This window comes from Gekko japonicus, unplaced genomic scaffold (genome assembly GCF_001447785.1).
Source record: "Gekko japonicus isolate JY-2015 unplaced genomic scaffold, Gekko_japonicus_V1.1 scaffold129, whole genome shotgun sequence".
Taxonomy (NCBI): Eukaryota; Metazoa; Chordata; class Lepidosauria; order Squamata; family Gekkonidae; genus Gekko; species Gekko japonicus.
The window spans coordinates 633,684-652,150 of record NW_015168049.1 but is presented as its reverse complement, the minus strand read 5'-3'; positions in this window follow the sequence as shown (position 1 = coordinate 652,150).

Genomic DNA, 18,467 nt, shown 5'->3' with positions numbered 1-18,467 from the left:
GACAAAATCCTTGGCCACATTTCACAGAGAGTGGTCAAAGCTAGTCAAAGGATTTGTAAAGAGGAGGTCAGACTCAGAAAAATCTTTTGTTAAAAGCAACAATGGAGAGCTCTCTCAGGAGTGAAGCCTGAAATTCAATGTAGTTGAACTTCAAGAAAGCTTTTTCTACAGCACCCCATAAGACTGTGATATAAGGTGAACAGGGATGGTATTGATAGCACAATTCTTAATTGGACTCAGTTCTGCATCCAAGAGCAACAGTTAGAGGGAAATGGATGCCATTTAGACTGGAGAGCAGAGATAAATGAGACAATGGGATCACAGTACTGGGCATGCTGCTCATTTTGGAAGCCTCGGTTTCATGCAGTGGATAAACACCAGAATTTACACACTGCCTGCTGCAGGGATGTATATGTGACTACAGGTGAGACTGAAACTCTTCAGCTTTTGGTCTTACAGCCAAACTTCTTAGCCTTGGTTCACTCAAACAAGGAAATGAGGTCACTAGGGTTTCCAGCACCACCTGGGGAGGGTAGAATTTGGGGATGATGTGATGTCACTTTCAGGTGACGATCTAGGAATTTCCTCCAGTTTTTATTGTAAAGACCATGGAGCCATGGGAAATTCCTAGCATGCTGCTATAGAGGCCATTTTGCAGTAAATTTTTTCTTGCACTTCAGTTTCTTGAGGGCAGGAAATTGTGGACAAGGGCAAGGGTTTGCCTTCCACAGGTGGGCAAATGGCAAACCTAGAGGAGGCGAAGACCTGAAATGGTAGAATGGAATGTAGACTACAGTTGGAGGATCACTTTTTGGAATGTTCCCTTTATTAAGAAATAGAAAAGAAATATCTAAAAAGTATTTTTATTTTATTCTAGGTCTCAAAAGAGTTTCCAGTGGCTTATATACCACATACTTTAAAACAAATTTTAATAGGTTAACTGCAAGCGATAAAATCTTTAGTGCCCCAATCCATACAGGCACCTTAAGAGGCTACCCAATGACTTTGTCCATGTATGGGCAATCTCCCCCTAGCTCTAAACAAAGAGTAATAGCTGAGCTGCTCCTTGCTCTTTCTCGTCCACACACCAAAGTTGTACCCAGTGATGTTTCCCATCAAGGCCATTCCCTTACACCAAAGAGTTCAGGTGCTGATGAATAGGACTAAGAGAGTTCCCTCCCTTGGACTGGACAAGCTGAAGTCCCTCTCCTGAGATACCTCAGTGTGCTTGCCAATTAAACTAATTTGACCACCAGGTTGCACTCTACCTGCCCTCTTAGTTAGGGACTTACCTTCTACTCCAACTATACCTTTTTAAATAAACCTCCATGCCCTCACTGACAACAGACAGCCCCAGAAAATTCCTGCTCAGTAAGCAAAGAAACGGGAATGGAAGCTTTCTTCCTGCTGTCCTAGTTTTCTATTTGCATGGCAGGGTGTGTTTTTTAATATGAAGGAGCATTCCAAACTGGAATTCATCACCTGCAGTCCATGGATCTGCCTCCTCATTAGCAATCCAATCTAGGGTTCCCAAGTACCAGAGGTCATTTCGGGGGGAATCGCGGGGGATCGCAGTTCCCCCGGGTGAGGTACGGGGGGGGCACATGACGAAGCCCCGGCCCCTGCTTCCGACCGCCCTGCTTCCGGCCCTCATTCAGCCAGGAGGAGGCAGGAGAAGAGGGAGGGTAAGTTGCTTCCTCCCTGCCTCTCCCCACCCTGCCTGCCTGGGGCCAGGGAGGGCCTTCGCGGGGCTTCCTTGCACTCCCACCGGCCTTGCAGGTCCACCGCCGGGCCCCTCATGGGGCTCGGCAGTGGAGCTGCAAGGCCGGTGGTGGCGGCCGGGACCGTTGGAGGCGGGGTGTGTGGCCTTATGACACACTTCCGGTGATGTCAGGGGGTGTGGCTTTATGACACACATCCGGTGATGTCAGGGGGTGTGGCATATGCTAATGAGTTCCCCTAGCTCTTTTTCTACAAAACGACCCCTGCCAAGTACCTACCTACGATCCGGCGGGGGACACATGCTTCCCCGCCGGAAGATTCTTGCTTGGAACACAGGCCCTGCACTATTCCGACACGCAGACGTGACGTAGGCACGTAGCTGGGCGACGCTCTGGTAAGGGGACTGGAAACTCGATGGTACCATCGAGTTTCCAGCCCCATTGCTAGAGCGTTGCCCGGCTACATGCCTAAGTCACGTCTGGGCAACGGAATAGTGCAGTGCCTGTGTTTTCCCCACAGGAATAGTCCCGCGAAGAACTATACATCCCCCGCCGAATTAAGGTAAGTACTTGGGAGCCCTGCCCCAATCTCCTGCAGATGTGAAACAGGCCAGAGTCTGCATAGAAAGCCTAGATTTTCATATCAACAGCCACTGCCAGTTGTTATCCCCCACACGGCCCTGTGGTTATTATTCCACCACCATGGGCCAGGTGCTGTTACCTTCTTGGGACAGCTATCATTTCACCTGCCTTGACCAGATAGCCCAGGATACCTGATCTCAGAAATTAAACAGGTTTAATATTGAGATGGTAGACCATCGAGGAAGTTTAGGGTTGTGACACAGACTAGACAGCCAATGGCAAAACACCTCTGAATACCCTACAGGGTCACCGTAAGTAAGCCGTGACTTGATGGCAAAAAAAAAATCATTTAACCCGTTCTAATATTTGAACATATTTTACAGTCTAGCCATATAGAAGGAGGAGGAAGAAGAAGAGGAAGAGGAGGAGGAGGAGATTGGATTTATACCCCGCCCTTCACTACCCAAAGGAGGCTCAGAGCGGCTTACAAACTCCTTTCCCTTCCCCTCCCCACAACAGACACCCTGTGAGGTAGGTGGGGCTGAGAGAGCTCTTGACAGAAACTGCTCTTTTTCAAGAACAGCTGTGCCAGAACTATGGCTTGCCCAAGGTCATCCAGCAGGTGCAAGTGGAGGAGTGGGGAATCAAACCCGGTTCTCCCAGATTAGAGTCCACGCACTGTGGCTGTGAAATAAGACCAGAGGAGTACACAGAAAGCAGCGCATAACTCAAATTACCCTCTTTAGTTGGCAGTATTCTTCAGCATGGTAAGTGGCCTCGTTATCCAGTCCCAGCATGGGGAGAGAGCACAAGAATGATGGAAAAAATCAATACAGTGTACTCTAAGCTTCTCCTGCACATAATCAAAGATCTAGGGTAAGGAGTGGCCATGTAAGGCCCAGAGTCCACGTCCTGACATTGGGCGGGATCCACAGATCCATCAGGGGAGGGCACTGGCAGCTGTGGATCTTTCCTGTGTTCCTCAACCCCCAGAAGTCCTTTCTGATCCTACACGCTGGTCAGTGAGGAAGGGGAAGGGGTGAAATGGCTCCCTCCTTCTTCTCCCATCAAAGGGGCTCCCCACATAAAACAGGTAGGGAAAAAAGTGATTTCACCATCTTCCCTCTTCCCATTGCAACCGCCTGACCCACACAGCTTATCACACCACTTGGATCCTGCATTCTGGTAGGGTTTTGCGAGGTCTCCCCTGGACGCTAGTGGGGGCTGGGAGGTAGGGTTGCCAGATCCAGGGTAGAAAACTCCTGAAGATTTGGGGGTGGAGCCTGGAGAGGACAGGGACCTCCGTGGGGTACAATGACATAGAGCCCACCCTCCAAAGCAGCCATTTTCCCCAGGGGGACTGATCTTGGTAGTCTGGAGATGAGCTGTAATCCCCGGGGGATCCCCAGGTCCCATTGGGAGGCTGGCATCCCTAATGGGGATACATTTTCCAAGCCTCAGAAATGGCTGCTGGGGGGGAAGGGAACATGGGGAGGGCCCTTGATCCTTGCATCTGCAGATTGCTGGATCCAGCCACAGAAATTACAATCAGGATATGAATGAAATTGTCTATTCCCTGTGATTTTCACACACACACCATGGCAGTATACCTCTGACTAACAATTAGAACTAGTGATTGCGCTTTGAATACTCATGGCTAGCAGTTACTAATGAGCAATGCCAAATGGAAAATTGTTTTGGGGGTGGGGGAATCAACCTAGTTATGGGAAAAGTCATTCACGAACACCTGCCAGGCAAGTGTGAAGTAAGGTCAATGCGTCATACTTTTTAGAACCTTGTAGAAGGTGGAATGAGGAGTAGGAAAAGATTTCCTGATCTATTCGACATAGCTTCCAGATATTCAAAGGCAATATTTTGTGTCTTTCCAGTTGAAGAACTAATTTCCACTACAAAAATAGACTTTTGTTATGAAATGTTATGTCTGTACCTGGGGAAAAAGGTGTGCCAGTTGCTTCAAAGGAGGAATTTGCAGGTCAAAGGTATAAAACATCTGGTTTGTTAGCAGAAATTGTGAATATTTCACTCTAAGGCTGCGGTCAGATGTGCCTTTAGATACAACTGAGCTGTGAATGCCTGATGGATCTAAAGGGCATGATCAGACTGCAACATCTGGGAAAGGTCTCACAGTCATCAGCACCCTGTGCTGCCCTGCCACAGAAATGGAGTTAAAAGACACCAGGGAAAGTCCAGTTTTAACTGGTTCCAATGGGCAATGGACAGACTTTCTACTGTCTGATCACACAAGCACACTCTCAAGCCATCAAGATGGTCTGCCCATTCCATCCCAACTTGGCGCCATTCTTTTTGCTGCATAATCATTCCATAGTCATGGGAACTGCATTTATGGGGCAACTATGGCTAGCCATGGACCAATTAGAACAAAGCCCTTAGCAGAAGGATCAGGGAAGTTAGAAAACAGAGAGTTGTTTCTTGGAAGCGGAGATGCACATGCATGAAAACTCTCCATGGAGAACTCTCCACGCGGAGTTCAATATCTCATTTTTGTGCATGCGCAAAAAAGGCCAAAAAAACCCACTCACTCTAACATGCTGTCTGATCACACAGTGATAGGTTGCGCCTGCAGCAAAACAGATTATACTGGGAATTCTGAGTGCTTCCCAACCATGCCAAACAGCACGTCTGACCACAGCCTAAGTCACTTTGTGAAGTTATGAAAGCTTGGTTGGCAGAGGCGAAACGAAATATTCCCCAAAGGCCTTCTTACTAGGATTGCAAACTTTGGGTTTGGAAATTCCTGGATATGTGGGGGTGGAGCGTGGAGAGGGTTTGGAGAGGGCAGGGACCTCAGTCATAGAGGCCAACCTCCAAAGTATACATTTTCTCTAGGGGACATGATCGCTGGAGTGTAGAGGTGAAATACAATTCTGGAAGATCTCCAGCCCTCACCTGGAGTTTGACAACCCTACTTTTTACCCACCCTCCCACCAACACAAACCAGCCCGATCTCCTTTTTCTCCCATGGTCCCATGCAAAACCTCATCCAGGGTCTCCTGAAAGCTCTTTTTCAACCCAGTCCTTTTATTTCTTCAACCCTTATACAAACCATTCCAGATGTGGACACTTCACACACATATTTTCCTCAGGTGGTGCTTACATGTTTTGTGCAAATGCAAGAAATGTGTCTCCTTGGAATACTTTGTGCATATCATTAGTGTCAGAAACCTCTCAATGCCCAGGTAAAGAAAAGTTGGCTCTCTAAATGAGTGATCTGTCTTTGAAGGGGTCTGTCAGAACCTGCTGCTATGCTTAGCCTCAGGTGTGTCTCTGTTGCTGCCGGCTTACTGTATTGTACACACAGTGCGAGTGACAGAAGAGTGATGGTGCCTCCAAATACCAAATCATAATTTCCAAAGTATAACTTCCAGAACTTCAGAACTCATTACTGCTACCAGAATTGTTTGAGCCAGGGCCTGAGAAAGAAAGCTGGTACAGCTAGCCAAGTGTTAGACTTGGGGTTGTTTGTGATTAGAATATTCACAGCTTGTGGATCCTGAGTGTTACGGGTTGATCTGATGTCACAGTGGGTCTGGCTGGATTCCGGAAGAACTATCATGAGCGATGCCACTGGATGTTATGACACAGCTTCTCTGATGTCACAGAAAGGCAGAACAACCTCAGACCTGACTAGTGCACAGCAGGGGGACAGAACTCCTAAGGCCTGTGAACAATTTCTATTGTGTTAAACAGCAAAGGTGCCTTTTATATGCTATGGGCTGGGTAACCCAGCAAAGTGATTTCAGAGTCTTTCAATACAAAACTATTGCCCAAGCCCCCCACCCCCAATAAACAGTTCTGGCTGTTTACTTCTGTGCAATTTTTATTAGAAACAAATATGAAAAGGCACAAATTCTTTAGTGTTGTATCACAATGTTAATGTTGCACTCAGCTTCTTGTATGAAAGTTGGGATAAAATATGGTACTATGTATATGAGAAGTTCGAGACCCGAATGTGCCGCATGACGGAGTGAGCTCCCGTCTCTAGTTCCAGCTCCTGCCAACCTAGCAGTTCGAAAGCAAGAAATTGCAAGTAGATAAATAGGTACCACTTCAGTGGGAAGGTAACAGCATTCCGTGTGCCTTGCTGTTTAGTCATGACGGCCACATGACCACGGAAACGTCTTCGGATAGCGCTGGCTCTTCGGCTTTGAAACGGAGATGAGCACCGCAACCCTAGAGTCGGACTCGACTGGCTTTCGAGCAAGGGAAACTTTACCTTTACCTTTATATGAGAAGCAGCATTGCTTGTGCTTCTACCAAACCACTCCCATGACAAGGGGCTCTTTCGCATTGACTCTTCTGCACTGTCATCTTTGTCACTTGTCTGTCCCTGTTGCTTTGAGTTCCCCCCTCCCCCTTTTCCACAGGGGTCATTTCGTAGAAAAAGAGCTAGGGGGACTCATTAGCATAACTCATTAGCATATGCCACACCCCCTGACATCACCGGAAGTGTGTCCTCCCCACAGCCGGCGGCGACCTCCAGTGGGCACCAGCAGGGAGCTCCAGGCCCCGCCCTCCCGCACCTCACCCGGGGGGATGGCGTCCCCCGCGTCCCCCCCCCCAAAATGACCCCTGCTTTTCCACATGTGTTTTGCTCCCTCTGGGACTACTAAGGAGAGCAAAACACATTGGGGGGGGCCTAAAGCAATAGGAAAGCACAAGTGATGAAAATTAGAATGCGGAAGTACATTTTGTGCTTGGATTTCAAACAAGCGCAGTACTCATTATGAACTGACCCTGAGCTGAGTTGGAAAGGAAACATTCTGTTCTCTTCTTGTAGAGCCCACTCTCCTAACTAGATACTTCAAGGAGTGCTTGTGTGAGGGCCTTTTGTGTTTCTTCAGCTCACACCCACACAACACTAAGAGCATGTCAACATGACATGTCCCTTCTGTGTAGGAAAAGATTCATTAGCTACCTTGTCCTGTCCAATCTGAGAAAGCAGTCTGAGCAAAGACCACGGTTTGGATGGGTTTCATTTACTCTGGGAATTGGCGGAAACGCTAAGGTATACTGTGAGCAATTCCTAGAGAGATCCAGTATCACTTCTGGGTTTTCCTCAGAAGTTATGTCATGCTGTTGGGCCCATAGGCGTAATCTTCGTGGGGGCGGTGGGGCTTCAGCCCCCGCCGAAATTTTCAGGAAGGTGCTCAGCCTCCCCCGGGAGCCACCCTTGCTCCTAGCACAGCAATGCCTCTGGCCCAGCCCCAGCCCCCCCCCCCGGGAAATTGGAAAGTCTACACCCTTGGTTGGGCCAACAGCCATTTTTTTAAAAAAATCTTCTGCTGCTGCTCAGAGCAGGGGTAGGAAATGGGACCAGGGGCAGGGTAACCCTGGTTTTACTGCTGAAGGAAACAAGGAAACAACAGCCCACAGCACAACCAAGCCACTTCCTTGCTGCCAATGACAGAGAGCCAGTCATAGACTTTCATAAATTCCAAATTTAAAAGAGTGGTTGTGTTGGAGATGTGTAGCAACCATGAACTGGCAAATCCTTATTTCAAATCTTCTTTATTTCCCGGGGTCTATCTACATTTTATGCGGGAGATCTAGTATCTTCTGACATATTTTTAATATTTGAAAATCTGCCTGATTGAGGCTGTTCTTCTAGGAAGGGGAGATCTTTCCCCTTATACCATTTGCCTGGTAACAGTTTGGTTCCTGACCTCTGACTTCTCTGCCTAACACCACTCATTGGGGTGATTGGGGAAGAAATAGACAGAAAAATGGTGTCACACTGATAGCACAATATCACTTCTGACATACACCTGGAACTGACATTTCATCCCTAGCCTGACACCAATGTGACTAAGAATCAGCCAAAACATAGAGTTATTGGCAAATCCTAGAATATCATGTCAGCAATGTAGCATCACTTCTGGCTATTCCTAGGAAATGATATCGTGGCATCAGCACACCCTTCGCCCTTTCCCACTTTCTTCCCTTAAACTGACATTATGGCATTGGCATGACATTGAAAAGGGAAGTCCCTGCCCCATGTGATCTCCTGCCAGTTGCCAGCCACATACTGGAGACCCTACTCTCCAGGGGCATCGCCTTAACCTCGCACATTTGTACGCTTCAATTAAAGATCTCCATGTATAATAACCCTCAAACAAACCATTATTTTCTTAGCTTCACCCTCCATACTTGCAAGATGGGGAAAATAATACAGACTCCAACCAGTGTTCCCTCTAAGCTGAGGTAGGGTGAGCCAGCTCACAGTTTTTTAGCCTCTGGCTCACACATTTTTGCCTTAGCTCAGAAATAGGGTTGCCAAACCCCCCGGTTTGCCAGGGGTCCCCCGTTTTTTGGGGGGGTTCTACCCGCCCCCGGCCAGATGGCCAGCGGGGGAAGCCCCACCCCCAACACCCACAGCCACCCATCTCTCTCCCTTTAAGTGTGTGGAACCTGTGTTTCCTCCCAAGCTGGATCTCCGCAAGCTTGCAGGGAAACGCCAGCTTCGTGCACTTAAAGGGGAAATGCGGCTGCTCTTAAAGGGGAAACACAGGCTCCTGCCTTTAAAAGGGAAACACCGGCTCCTTTAAGTGCAGGGAACTGCCGTTTCTGGAGATCTGGCGCACGGCTTCGGAGCAAACTAATTTGTGCAGCAGCCAAATTGCTCGCTCACAACTTGAATGCCAGCAGCTCACAAAGGAGAATTTTTGCTCACGAGACTGCACAGCTTAGAGGGAACATTGACTCCAACCCTGACTAATACTAATTTCTACTAATCACTGTAGTATGAATTCTGAGCATAAGCTCGTTGCAAGGGCTACTGAGAAAAAAATGTGTTTGAACACTCTGACAGTTCAGTCCTAACACCATCTAGGTCCACTGAAGTCAGCAGGCTGAGAAAGGTGTGGCTCTGCATAGGAACCCACCGTCAAGCACTGTTTTTATTATACAGACTTTTGCTATTTTTCAAAGTCCTTTTACTCCCGAGGCTTCTTAGCACCATGAAGAACTGAACTTGGCCCCCCCCCCCCCCGGAAAGAGAGATTTCAAGGAGCGCTTTTGATAGTGATGACAATTTGGAGACTAGAACCACTGCATTATTCCATGTCCTGCAACAGGGGCTTCTTGGCACCGATGGGTGCTCAAGTGACCCTTCCCTAGTCCCGCATGCTGAAAGGCAAAGATTTGTGTACACTACTGAAAAATCAAAGTCACTTTCATGACAAGGCAACAGCGCGATGCGTTGCCAGGGGACCACGGCTGCTGATGCGCCACACTGTAATGCATTGCCAGCGAAGGGCTGAGCAGGACCAGTTTCCGCATTTAATGGGAGAGCAGGGCTGCATGTCCGTATATCCACCAGCATGAGATTAATGTTTTGGGCTATCAGGCTACCGCACACAGGAGGCTTGCAATTGATGGAAGCATTATCTGCTGTTTGTAACATGATGGCACTACAGTCAGAAATTCTTCTGTCTCTTTAACCAAGCACCTCTGAATACAATAGATAATAAGATGTCAGGCTGATGAATCCATTCACTGGCCTTTCACAAAGGGCCTTGCTGTTTACCTTTCTGCCTTTCTATCTGCTTATCTATCTGACAGTGCAGAAGTAAATATAGGAGGCTGTAAAGGAACAGGATGGGTTTGTGGCTTTTATTGGGGAAAAATTGTTTTAGTATGGCCACTTTTAAGCTATGGGCCCATTGAAGTCGATGGCTTTTTCTGGCAGATGCTTTACAGCTTTTTTGCAGCAGTTTGCAGTAGTGTCAGGCAGAGGAGAGAGATTGCTTTCTGTTCTAGCCATTTCTCTGCACTATCCTGAAGCAGAGTTGCCAGCCCAGCTCTGCCAACTTCAACCACCAGTGGATGTACAGCGTATGCAAGTATGCAAAAAAAACCAACCAAAAAACAACTGTACAAAGTATTAGACAACAAATAGTGTCCTTAAAATGAATTAGTATTTTATTTTACAGTCCTTTTCCACAGAAGTTATTAACCACTCTCTCTGTCTCTAAACACAGTCACAGATGAAGCCGCTACGGATCGCCTAAGTTGACATCAGTTTCCTCTGACTTCTTCAGGCTGCTATCTCAGTGGTGGAGACCCAAAAGCTCTAGAAGTTAACTCTGATGTAGCAGTCTATCTTGCTTCAGTTCAGCTCTCTTGCTGGGCTCCGATCACGAACTGAAAGCATGACATCATCACACCAGCAACGTCCAGGTGATGCTCTGGTATTTGGACAAAAACTGTATGGTAGGAGCCAGTTTTACCATAGAGTTTTTGCCCAAATACCAGAGCATCGTTGCTGTGTGATGATGTCATTTCCTGTGTGACCCTGGCAACAAGGTCAGGGCCTTTCTCTTTCTCCAGGTAAGTCCCCCCACCCCCCACTGGTTGCCTAGGTTTGGGGTGCAGGGACCAGGGTTGTCTGGTCTCCTGCTCTGGCAGGAGACATCCTCCCAGCATACCACATTGTCTTCTGCCACTCTGTCAGCTAGCAGGAGAGAAATGAAGGGAAAGAAATCCATTGGGATGACGACATTACAGTATTTCCAAGGAAAACCCAGAACAGATGTCATACCTCTCTAGGAATCACCCGAAACTATATGGTTTTTCTTCAGAAGTAACACATTGACGGCACCATCCCCATGTCCCCACCCCACCAGTTGCCAGCTACTGGCTGGCAACCCTAGCAAGGACAGGAACATTGCTGTCAGAGCAATGGCATGACATCACTTCCAGTACCACATTGAAAGTGACATCATCGTGCCAGGGTGATGTCCTAGGATCCCATTCCACCATGAGTTTTTCTGCATCCAATGGCAATTTTGTCTGCATTTTTCCCTGTCACCCTACCCGGTGGCAGCTGGGGGCTGCTAGTGGGAGGTATCCCGCTAGACGAATGAACTCTGGGATGGGGTAGGCCCCACATCAGACAGCTCCCCCCTTCTTTATACATTATAAGATTTTGTCTGTTCCTTGAAGAAGGCAGTTATTTTGTCAATCGTTTAAGCTATGCACAGAAGCATCCGTTCAAAACTAAAATTTCATGTATGTCGCAAAACTGAAAACTTTGGAAGTTAGAAATAAACATGTAAAAAGAACTCCTAAAATATACCCTCACCTACCTGCTTCCATTGTTGAGATACAGCAAACTTTGCACTGGAATATTTTGTTCATTCTTGCACTGCTACTTAGGAACTGTAACCAGATCCACCAACTTCGGATCCTGCCGCTAATACGGTGAATGCCACTGAGAGTGATGAATGCCATTGACTGTGCTCACTGCAAAAGCAGCACACATACTTGAAATGTCGCTCTTGAAAAATTATGTGTGACCTTTCCGTGATGACCCTGGGGCACACATGAGCCCAGCAAGCCAGCAGTTAGTTAGATGCCATGCTGAATGCTGCCTGATGCAAAAAAAAAATATCTTTCTGTTATATTATGAGCAAATCATCAATGTGATTATTGAAAGTATTCCTCTTCAAGGGACATGGGCATTGCAAGCAAGGCAAGTTTGTGAGCATTGAATCATCCCTGGTTTTACTGTTAAACACATGAGGCTAGAGTACAGAGGTCTCCTGGTGTGTAAATGGTGTCAGGCAAACAAGCTTAGGGAGAGAATTCCACAGCTAGAGTGCCACCACACGTAAAGCCCTCTCTCTGCTTTTACTTCTGTAAACAGACACACATGGACAACATGAAGCTGCTTTATACTGAGCCACCCTTTGTCAACCATGAACAGGACCATGTCACTCTCCACTCAGCTTCCCACTGTCTACCATGTCACTCTCTACTCAGAGTGACAGCAGCTTTCCAGGTCTCAGACTATCCTGGTCTGGCTGACAGAACAGGCCAACTGTCCCAGGGTCTCTAGTAGGCTGCAGGGGTAAAGTGGTCTTCTTCATGGGAAAGCAGAAAAGGCCTTGTATGTCGTAGGGAGGCTGCAGAGACTGAGCAAGTGTGGCAATGGTGAAGCAGGTTCCTTGACATGAAACCTCCACATGAATGAAGTGCTACAGGCTGGAGCAGAAGCATCAGCTCTTTCCTGACTAGGTACAAGTGGCTAGTGGGAGCTGTTGAACCTAGGACTGGCAACTGGTAGGAGGTCTGTGAGAGGGGATATGGGGAGGCCTAAAGCCACCTGAGACATCACATCACTCCGAGCCATTTAAACCAAACAGCTGAGCGGCGGGGAGCTCCCAGCTGCTCAGCTATTTCTTGTGAAAAGCAGAAAGCAGGGATAAACTTCTGCTTTCTGCTCTTCATGAACCATCACAAGTCACCACGAATTGCACCAAAATTTATGGTAGTTCATTGCCGTCCTTCAGTTCACAAAATTCAGTTCACAAACCCTGAACAGGCCACGATTCATTACAAACTTTAGTTTGTCAGCCAGTTTGTGCCCATCCCTAAGAGAGCCAGTTTGGTGTAGTAGTTAAGTGCACAGACTAATCTGGGAGAACCGGGTTTGATTCTCCACTCCTCCAATTGCACCTGCTGGATAACCTTGGGTAAGCCATAGTTCTGTCAGAGCTGTTCTCTCAAGGACAGTTCTGGAAAGAGCTCTCTCAGCTCCACCTACCTCACAGGGTGTCTGTTGTGAGGAGGGGAAGGGAAAGGAGTTTGAAAGCCACTCTGAGACTCCTTTGGGTAGTGAAGGGCAGGGTATAAATCCAATCTCTTCTTCTTCTAATCACAGAGTGATAATGTCACTTGCTGTGTGCACTTGAACTGAAATTTTCATGTCACCTGGGCCTTCCTCTCTCTCCTGGTAATCCCCCCCCCATTCCCTGTCAGTTGCCAGGAGGGACTTGGCAACCCTACATCTGAATGACAGCATTTGTGTGCACTGCACACAGTAACACACAACACAGTGACCTGCCAACCTACAGGCAGAGGTTTCTATTCCACTGTAAGTGTCCCATTATTATTTATTTTAGTATTTATTTATATCCCACCTTTCTTCCCAGTGGTGACCCGAAGCAGCTTACATCATTCTCCTTTCCTGTTTTAACCAACCAACACCCCTGCAAGGGAGATTAGGTTGAGAGCATGTGACTGGCCCAATGTCACCTAGCAAGCTTGCATGGCAGAGTGGAGATTCAAACTTGGTCCTGGTCTGACCCAGGTCCTGGTCTGACACTTTAATCACTACACCATGCTGGGTCTCCATTAACAGAAGGCATGTCTGTCAGCTGAATGGGGCTTCCTCAACTCTCTCCTCCCACTGCAGCCTCAAATGGTCCACCAAATAGTGTTCTTAGGGGAAGGGGGGACCCCTCCCAGAACAACATGTGTGGGGAGTCAAGAGGTCTTCAGAAGGAGGGGGGACGTGCCAAATCACTCCCTCTTTTCACTAGCAGAAATGTATGGAGGATCAAATTCAGTAAACAACTGAGACACTTACATTTGAGCTACCGATAAAAGAGTACCGATAAAAGACTTCACCCTTCCTAAATAGCAAAAATAACACATGAATCGCTTTTTCATTCTTTATTAGATAATAAACAAATGCACATCCCACATTTCTGGTCTACTCAATAATGGATCTTTTTGAATGGGGAAATGAAATAAGGATAAGAAGAGAATATCTGCAGCTTTACGAAGGGGCGCTTAGCCATGACCAATTGTTTTGTTGTCAGTAGAGATGTAAAAGAGATGTCAAAGATATAAAATTTCCAGAAATGTTGACGCCATTAAAAAAAACCCCAGAAATTGATGGGGGGAATTGAATTGTATCCAATATATAATCTCCTATCAAAACTAATTTTGTTTTACTGCTTTAACAATATAAAACACATCATTTATAACTTAATCAGTGTATAAAATTGGACCATTTGGTATATTTATAGAATTTAAAAGTATAAATGCTCTCGTTTCCTACAAGCAAAATTGCAAATAAACTCGGTATTTGAGAGACAGCTGCTAACTGCTGCATCCGTTGCTACCACAACATGTGTCTTAGTTTTTGCCATCTGAGCGAAGGAAAGAAAAATAAAAAGACAAAGGTAGAAAACAAATCCTGTAGTAAAAAAAAAGATATGGTTTATTTGAAAAGAAACAAGTCTCATACTCAGAATCGGTACTTCTTCCAGTATACCTGGATATCAAGTTAAATGTCGTAACACTGAAAACCCAGAATGTTCTGATAATGCATTATAGCACATTGCAACACATTCACTGTTGCCAGAATTATTCACACTTAAACAATGAAGGTATCTTTGATGATGTGTTGCATATGTTTTATTTATTTACATTATTTGTAGTCTGCCTTTCTCACTGGGACTCAAGGTGGATTACAAAGTTAGGGATGCCAGCCTCCTAGTGAGACCTGGAGATGCCCTGGAATTATATCTCATCTCTAGACTACAGAGAACAGTTCCCCTGGAAAGGTCCAGGTAGTCAGCCATGTTGATCTGAAGCAGCAGAATGAATTTAGAGTCCAGTGGCACTCTAAATTAGTTCCCCTGGAAGAAATGGATGCTTTGGAGGGTGGATTCTATGGCATCGTACTCCACTGAGGTCCCTCTCCTCCCCAGGCTCCACCCCCAAATCTCCAGGAGTTTCCCAACCTGGATCTGGAAACCCTACCCCTCAGGCCCCGCTGGTGGCCAGTGGGGACCTGACAACCCTATGAAGTGTAAGTCAATACAATCTAGGGTTGCCAAATGGCACTCACCTCCTTGGCGGGGGACTCCTGGGCAGCTCCCGGTGCGCGCTGCATCTACATCACCCGGATGTGACGTCATGACGCCGGGTACGCTGGGGGCGGGGCCACAGCCATTTGAGGGGAAAACATAGAGTTTTCCCCTCAAATGGCTGTGGCCCCGCCCCCAGCGTGCAACGTCACATCCGGGTGACGTGCACGCGGGGGTGGGGTTTCCCCCAGGGCCCGATTCCGCGGGGGCGGAAATCGGGCCTCCAAAGCGGTGGGAAATCCGCCCCCCGGGGGGATTTGGCAGCCCTAATACAATCAACAGGATGGAACATCCAATAAAAAAATGCAATAGGATTTAGATTGTAGAAATCTGGAACAAAACAGAAATTTGAAACAGAACTGAAGCAAAGCATAAGTATTAACATGATGCATTAACCAGTGTAAAAAGTACAATGTAGGGTCCCACTCACAGCAACAGGCAATACAAACTATACGCAGACACACAGTGGTATAGGTCACAGTCCTAACCCTTGGAGATAGATCAAGATGGGTAGTTGTGTTAGCCTGTCTGTAGCCGTAGAAAAGAGCAAGAGACCAGTAATGCCACAAAGACTAACAAAATTTGTGGCAGGGGATGAGCTCTTGTGAGTCACTGATCACTTCTTCTTAGTATCTGAAGAAGTGGGCAGTGACTCTCGAAAGCTCATCCCCTGCCACAAATTTTGTTAGTCTTTATGGTGCTGCTGACTCTTGCTCTTTTCTAGTCCTAACCCTTTTGCAATGGGGGGGGGGGGGTTTGCTGCTGGAGTGGCGGCATGCAGGGCTTTTTTTGTAGAAAATGCCCAGCAGTGACTCATTAGCATAATAGGCCACACCCAACAGCAGAAACTCATTAGCATATTAGGTCACACCCCCGACAACATATCTCATTAGCATATTAGGCCACACCCCCATGTTATCAGAAGTGTGCTCATCCAGCCACACCCACCTTTTGCTTCTTATTCTGTTTGCTTTGTTGTCAAAACCCAGGGCTCTTTTGTAGCAGGAACTCCTTTGCATGTTAGCCCACACACCCCTAATGTAGCCAATCCTAATGAGTTGCTGCTGTTAGGTGTGGCCTATTATGCTAATGAGTTCCTGCTGGGTGTGGCCAACTCAGGAGCCAGCCGGAACTCCGTTCCTGTGCGTTCCTGCCCAAAAATAGCCCTGGCGGCATGCAACAGTAGATCTCCAGCCCCCAACAGGAAAATGGGAAGCCTGTTTCATATACATTGTTGTGAATAAAACTGTACTTTAAAAACATCTCCTTCATTCCAAAAGCTAAAAGATTTCCTAGGAGGTTTTCAATGTTCCCCCAAATTTCCAGATTTTTCCATCAAAAAACTTTTTAGTCTTCGAACTTGTTCAGGTCATACATTTTGAGTGAGTAAAACTTTGTCTTAAAAAGCATATTAAAGTTGTTCCAGAAGAAAAAGATTCTGAAGGAATTTTTTTTTAGTTCTTTCCCCTCAAAATTGAAAAATGGGCCTCTTTTTTTTCCCACTGTTTGTTTTTCTGAGCCTTCATACCCCTAGTTCTCAACAAATAAAAAGGGGAACATTCAAGTGAAATAAAGGGAAGCAAATTGTGGAGATTTTTGGAACATGGCTTTAGAAAGTGATACAATTTAGGGATGCCAGCCTCCAGGGGGTGCCACAAGTTCTCCCGGAATTACAACTCATCTCCAGACCACAGAGATCGTTTCCCCTGGAGAAAATAACTGCTTTGGAGGGTGAACTCTGTGGTGTTATACTCCACTGCTTTTATGGCGTGGGAAATCCCTGGAGAGTGGGGGGGGGGGGGAGTCTGAGGAGCGGAGGGACTTCAGTGGGGTATAATGGCATACCTTCCAAAGAAGTCATTTTCTCCAGGTGAACTGACCTCTGTTGCTTGGAGAACAGTTGTAATAGCGGAGCATCTCTAGCTACCACCTGTAACTTTGGGACCCTAATTCTATCAGGGTGGACTGGCCATTATAAACACCGGGAGGTCTCCTGCTGAGCCAATGGCCTCCCCACCTCACCTGGACTGGGCCAGCCCAGTGGCAGAAAACCTGCACCCTAAGTAAGGGAAGCAGTGCCTGACCCCAACCAGAGCTCCACTCAAGGAAAGGAAAGAACCACCTGAGCCCCATCCAAGCCCTGCATGGAGCAAGGAAGAGAAGAGACTGGATTTATACCCCGCCCTTCACTTGGAGTCTGAGAGCAGTTTACAATCTCCTTTCCCTTCCCCTCCCCACAACAGACACCCTGTGAGGTAGGTGGGGCCGAGAGAGCTCTGAGAGAACTGCTCTTGAGAGAACAGCTCTGAGAGAACTTGTGACTGACCCAAGGCCACACCAGCAGCTGCATGTGGAGGAGTGGGGAATCAAACCCAATTCTCCCAGATTAGAGTCCATGCTCTTAACCACTACACCAAACCGGCTCTCCAGTGGCGTCCAGCCTGTGTGATGCCAGAGAGGTATCACTCGCCCTGCAGGAGGTCTGGAAGGTGACGCCCGGCCCACGCAAGCCTTGCCCAGAGCAAGGGAGGCAGCACTTGGCCCTCTCAAGCCCGGCATGAAGCAAGGGAACTGCTGGCCAGCCCAGGTATATAAACTTAAGGTTGCTTCTGCTCTGGTTTACATCTTCCTGTTTCTTCTGTGCTGTTTCTTTCATGCTTTACTAAAAGGCAGTGGGGAAAAAGTTGAAAGCATTTCTGTTGGATCGTCCCCTTAACCACAGTTCACTGGGAGCATTGTTGAGCATAATGCATCTGGCCCCTGGGTAGATCTTGAGGCCCATCGGCAGCTGCTCTTTTGCGCTCTCTCTTTCTCTAGAGCATCTGAGGAGATGAACTATGGACTAAGGCAGAAGCGTGCACAAAAGGACGTCTTTCAAGCGGCACTTGAAATTAACTGATCTAGCTCTGTCATCTGAAGACTTTCTGCCGAGGGTCCTTCTTGGGCAAAGATTGTTCCAGTAGCGGGAACGAATCTCTGCCCAAGAAGGAAAAGAGGGCTGGAATTCAAACCTACTGAGAAGGAGTCTTTGAAAAGAGCAAATTGTTAGTGTACACACCAGAAGCCAGTGTCTCCTGCTGTATTCATCATGAATTGATTTGCTAAAGTTCCACAGATCTTTCTTTTTTATCTTGATCAAACAAAAAGAAAGATGTACTGTCCAGCTACCATTATGGAGTGATTGCTGCTTTAAAAACTCACTGTGTGGCAGTTCTAAGAGCTAAACAGCGCATTGTGGTGATCTTGTAGGGTTTTATCACAAGAATGTTTTGAGATAAAGAAGAAGAGTTGGGTTTTTAGAAGGAGTCTTAGAGCAGCTTACTATCACCTTCCCTTCCTCTCCCCACAACAGACATCTTGTAAGATAGGGGAGGCTGAGAGAGCACTGAGAGAACTGTGACTGGCCCAAGGTCACCCAGCTGGCATCATGTGGAAGAGGAGTGGGGAATTAAACCCAGTT